This window comes from Sinocyclocheilus rhinocerous, unplaced genomic scaffold, assembly GCF_001515625.1.
Source record: "Sinocyclocheilus rhinocerous isolate Xijiao unplaced genomic scaffold, SAMN03320098_v1.1 scaffold3288, whole genome shotgun sequence".
Taxonomy (NCBI): domain Eukaryota; kingdom Metazoa; phylum Chordata; class Actinopteri; order Cypriniformes; family Cyprinidae; genus Sinocyclocheilus; species Sinocyclocheilus rhinocerous.
In genome coordinates this window covers 671,326-677,325 of record NW_015655612.1, presented here as the reverse complement: position 1 = coordinate 677,325, position 6,000 = coordinate 671,326, and the positions used below count along the sequence as shown (strand labels likewise).

Here is a 6,000-nt window from a genome sequence, read left to right as displayed (position 1 = left end):
GTGTTTTACTCGAGCATTACATAAAAATGTCATTTTAACATGAGTTTAGGAACTGAATAATAAAAAGGAAAAATAAAACACTGCTTAGTATTTACTCTTTGAATTCAATATGCACTGATTCTTATTTAAGCTACATTTAGGTAAGAGCAGTGAGTGATTTTCTCTGTCTTTTGTTCATGGCCCCAAATATTGCAAGCTGTAGCGATATGCATATTGCGATATGTACATTTGCGATATTTCGATATATTGCACAGCCCTAATATCTAGGCCTACTCACAACATGGGATGGGTGTGATCCCCAGATCCCCAGACAAGAGAAGCACTTAAACACACATTCAGAGGGAGCAGGCAGAGGCCAGCGCACTACAGGATGTGGCCAGCTCCACCCCACATAGCATGTCCCAGAGCAATAACTAGACAAAATGAGGATCAAACAACGATTTTTATACATGTGCTGACAAATTCCAGACTCATATATCGGGCTGTTCTTGCATTTAAGTGCTTAGTCCACATCTTTCATTCGGGTTCATCAAGTTTCCTTTCCTCTGCTGCCCTGAATCTGGCTCCAAACGCACCTTTTTGATCTACTTAAAAGTTTCCTACTCCTCAGAACTTACCCTTTCTCTCTCTCTCCATTTCCTAGTTTCTGTGTCTCTCATTCAGACGGTGCAGTGGGAAGCGTGAGGTGATTCCGTGGGAAAGGCTCTTGGCAGACTGGCAGCTTCCTGACTGCAAAAGCTGATATAATTTCTAGAGTGCTGGACTGGATACCGGATGATCTTCCGAAGAAGAAAACAATTGCTTCATCTTGCCCATTACGCTATTATTATCCTTCTCATTGTCTTCAGAAAAGGTCTGAAGTAGGTTGTCATGATAAGAAGAGGTTTTGAGTGCCATCTTCAATCCAGTCCATGTTTATGTTTAAGTCCAAATTTCTTTGGTTTCCATAAAACATAACCCCTCCCAACCAAAACAACAAACCTGTTTGAAGGTTTTTAAATACCAAAATAGCAACGCTGAAGAAACAAAACAAGTTCCCTTTCATGGGAACTTCGAACTGTGGAAACTTGCAAAACGTCTCAGGTTACTTATGTAACCATTGTTCCCTGAGTAGGGAACGAGACCCTGCGTCCTCTAGGTTTCTTGCCATGCTGCGGATGCAAGCTTCAGACGAAGAAGTGAATGATGTGTAGCTCCCGGCGCTTATTTATACTATAGTCGCACCGGTAGTGACGTCATGGCTGTCGCCGGCCCAACGAGTTGGTGTTTTTTCAATGTATGCTTCAGACACGGGTCACGACGAGGCGTTCCCCATAGCGACCCCTAGAGGACGCAGTGTCTCGTTCCCTACTCAGGGAACCATGGTTACATAAGTAACCTGAGACGTTTTCTTTGCTAAATCTGGATTCCAGCCACATCACATCATCCAAAACTCTGAGATACGAGGATGTATGGTAGATAAAAGGAAATGAAAACTGAAAAAACAAGTGTAATATTTCATAAGGAATTTTCCAGGTTCATTACAAGTTTAATACATCATTTGATAATATCAATTACCATAAATAAGCAAAAATCATGGTTATAATACGACATTTACAAAAGAATTTGATGGATGTCAAACTCATATTTTTGTAAAGCACTGAAACCATCCATAAAAAGTAATTCGAGCTATAAAGTTGTAATATCTGTGGGCATTGCCCGTATATCAACAAAGATGTGATGTCATGCCTTCAGGTAAAGAAAGATAGCAGAAAGCTGTTGATTAGATTGTTTCTGGCTGTTTTTTTGGTCATAAATGTGTAGGTAAGTTGCTTTTTAAGAGGTAAGTCCAAATTATTTTCTGTGGTAATTCACATTATGCCACAAAAGTTGTTGCTTTAGCTTAACTGCATTGAAGCTGAAACATTCCTTTAAGAGAAAATGAGGTCTGCATGTGCTGAATACAGTCTCACTTCAGTGGGGAAGACAGATAAACCATTAGATCTCGCTCATATAAATCACACTTAAGAAGCAAACATGTGAAGCCGGCTCCCCTTACCTAATCTGTTCGCTTCCCTTTACTTTAACATATCACTTCCTGGTCTTCGTTCATCATGAATTCCTCCATTATTTAGCATGTCACTATTCCTACAGAAAATAAAGTGAAGACAAAATAATTTTTTAGCCTTTTCACCACATTTTCAGATGCGCACAGCCAGGCAAAATTGGGTAAAATTGGAATGCAAGTGAAGTTTTTTTGTTGTTGTTGGTTGTTATTGTGATGGGAAGATATAGTCAGCATTATCTGCTTCAAAACAGGCTTTAGTCCCAATGGGTCTCAGTGTTTTAAATATTTGAGGTTTGCTCTGTGTTTGAACCTCCAATTGGCCCACAAAATGTAAACAAGGCAAAAAATATTCAGTGTGGACACAAGAGTTTGGGGTCGGTAGGATTATACTCATCAAAGCTGCATTTATTTGATCAAAAACACAATAAAAACTAGTAATATGGTGGGATTTTTAAAAAAAAACAATTAAAAACAAAATGTTCCATTTCAGTTTGCAAAATGTAAACAAGGCAAAAAATATTCAGTGTGGACACAAGAGTTTGGGGTCGGTAGGATTATACTCATCAAAGCTGCATTTATTTGATCAAAAACACAATAAAAACTAGTAATATGGTGGATTTTTAAAAAAAAACAATTAAAAACAAAATGTTCCATTTCAGTTTGTCTGCAAATCTGATAGCAGCTATTACTCCAGTCTCCAGAGTCACATGATCCTTCAGAATTCACTATAATCAATCTAATATGCTGTTTTTGTGCTCAAGAAACATTTCTTATTTATGATCAATGTAGAAAACAGCTAGTGCTTATTTTTTGAGAAAACGGGAAAAATCCGAAAAAAATATGTATTTAATTATTTGAACATATTTATTCTTTTGTAACATTACAAACCTTTTGCTGTCACTTTTGATCAATAAAACTGAACATTTTATTTTATTTTTATTTTTTTAATCTTACCACACACTTTTGAATGGTAGTCTATTATAAGGGAACGGAGACAAGGTGAATAACTGAAAGGAAACAACAAGCAAGGAAGTGTTTAAGTAAAAAATATTAAAACTATGTGCAGTTTGACACACTACATAGTATCACTCTGTGTGAGTCTTTGGCTTGTTTTTCAATTCTGCGGTTAAACTAAATATGATATCTCTTTACCTCATTATATCTCTCACTTTGCATTCATTGCTCTGATCGGCTGACCATAAGAGATCACATTTCATTTCAAAATTGTCAAGCTATTTAATCATATACCCACCACATTCACTGAAATCAGTGTAACAACTATCAATACTGTCAGCAGACACTAAAATTACGATGACAAATTACAGTACACGGAATTACCATAATGAAGTCACCTCAGTCAGGGCTGACACCTCAGCATTTGAGTAGCGCTCAGTGGTCACAATTCCAGCAAACCGCAGCTTAAATAAAGTAAATATGACTGCTATGTACAGTAATGAAATGGATCAAAACATTCTCTTCCAAACTAATCCAATGCCAATCACTGCACAACACTAAAATTCTTGTCAAATGACGCATGTTCTGGGCAGGTTACTTCCCTTTGCCTGAGACTAATCCTCTTAACAGGCCTCAGAGCCACTGCTGAAATATTGGTGGGGAAGAAACGAAAAATCTAGTGGGACGATTTTTAGAAAAAAATTTAGTGATGAATGCAATCAATTTGTATGACAGCAATAAAAGAGAACTGATGCATAAAGCACAAGTGGTGGATAAGTAAGCACACTCACTATATCACAAGGACTTTCCATTGGCTTCCCACAAAAAAAAAAACAAAAAAAAATTAATAACAACAACACAATTTTTACATTTCGAATACAGTTCTACCATGCCGGTTGCACCGTGCTCTTCTGTCACTTCATCTTTTTATTTTGGTGTGCCACTGAGGAAGGCTTTGAGCTGAAACGTTTGTGTCTTTTCCCATCAACGATGAATGTAAAATAAAACGAAAAAAGACTGTTTTCGTGAGTGTGGATTATGATCTCCTATATTACATTTTGATTACGCCATTAACCTATTTTCCTCAAAGGGGCTGTTAAATTTTTTATTGTCCAGAGACACAACCAAGTTTTAGGAGATGCCAAAATTTGGCAAACATTTTACAACAACCTGTTCTGATGTAATTAACTCTTCAACAAATCTTGAAATCATTGTGTACTGGTTATGAGGATCGCGGTGAAGCTACTAACTTGACCCCTACACTGAGTTTACTTCCCTCTCTTTTAGAGTTCACAAAGAAACATATAAGAGGAAGTGCAATCAGTTTTCCAGTGCAAAATTATATGATCTTTAACATGAAATTTAGCATAAAAACTTATACTAACACAAAAACACACTGTTCAGTGCTGTACTAGAGCTTTTCTTTTTCTTGGGGACATAATTAACATACATACCATTCACCTAAGAAATAAATTAATGTGTTTCAAAACCTAAGCTGACTCATATTCATTACAACCTTGTGGGTATATCGATAAAGTCTAGACATATACTGTAGCTCAGGAGGTTTTACAGATCTTGACAAATTGGACTTTCCTTGACATCATCCTTAAAACTTTCAACACATCATGAAGACATTCAACAACATAACATCACATTACATTACATGTATGTTTCCTATAGACCATTAACCAGAGAAACCTGCATAACACAGTTACCGGCTGACAACAATAACAGTTTTGCTTCTTGTCCACAAAGCAAGTGGTAGTTAGTATTAAAAAGAAGTCACCAAAGTATCAAACTATCCTTACTGGTGTTAGCCCAGCATATTTAAAACACCATTACTATCACGAGTAATTAAGTGTTCATAAAATATAACTACAAAACATAAACAAAAACGTATAATATATGCTCCAAACTGTTGTAACAACAAATTTAAGATTTTTTATTATTATTATTTTAACAAGTAACACACAAAAAGAAGAAACGTTTTAAATCCATTTAAGACTAAGCTGGCTTACAGCAGACTTACGTTTATAAACAGTGTGTGGGACTCACCTCGACGGGTCGAAATCAAAACACCCGCTAGCAAAAGCGCAGTTACGCATTTATAAGACCTGGATGATCTTCCTCCAAAGGCTCAGTTGATGTTAACAGTTTTAGATGTTCTTACACGACCGAGTCGAGGTTGCTTGCTTCCTTGTACTTCGCAAGAAAGACTCATAGCTGTGTTAAAGCATGCGACCTCTCCTGGCAAAAACAAACTCCAGTAGAACAAAAGTTGATGTGCATTAAGTTTCACGTCACGTGTTCCAGTCGGGAATGTCTTTGGAAGGGAAAAGCCTTTGTTAGACCCACCAACCACTGATGTTACTCAGAGAGGAACATGAAAGAGCCGGAAAGACAGTGGAAAACTATGGAGGGCCAAAGCTGCACAAATCGAAACAATTAAATAAATGACCGGTGGGCTAAATATCTCTAAAAATGTCACTATTTCACTTCCTTGAATCATTTATTAAAGCAAAGAAACCAAAGCAAAAATTACCAAAATAACACTTGTTTTTATTATATACGTGATATTACAAATATTCTGTTAACTGTCATTTCCAATCAAATTGTAATTTTGTCAAATTATGCATATAAGGCGTTATATATTATAGTATTTAGGATACATAAAATACAAGCTGTAAAATTAGCTGTAAGAGTCTGACATTTTATTACATCTATGTTAATATGCCATTTCCATAGTAGAATGTGATTAAACAGTACATTGTTTGAGATATGATGGAAATTACACTACAGGCTATGACAAATTCCCATGTACTCTTCAACCATGTTGATTAAAAAATTAAACACTATAGTGATAGTTTAAAAAAAAAAAGTGTTTTGAGGGACTTGAAGGAAGATTATGTTAGATCATCTTGTACTTTTGTAACATTAAGTAAATTGAAAGTAAAAGTGTCACATAAATTGAAAATAGTGGCTCAATAAACATGAAACAC

At 36.1% G+C, this 6,000-nt stretch overlaps 1 protein-coding gene across 2 annotated transcripts in view; it reads right to left on the bottom strand.

Annotated features, from left to right (window-relative positions):
- LOC107718829 (ras and Rab interactor 2-like) overlaps positions 1-5,250 on the bottom strand; it is a 36,243-nt gene extending 30,993 nt beyond the window's left edge. The window contains exons 1-2 of one of the 2 annotated variants that reach the window (XM_016526062.1): positions 5,057-5,250; positions 2,039-2,127 (exon numbers count right to left, since the gene is read on the bottom strand). The gene's annotated coding sequence lies outside the window, so the exon portion shown is untranslated. The remainder of the gene's footprint in view (positions 1-2,038; positions 2,128-5,056) is intronic. The other variant, XM_016526063.1, reaches the window with a different exon arrangement.
- Positions 5,251-6,000: the final 750 nt, after the last annotated feature.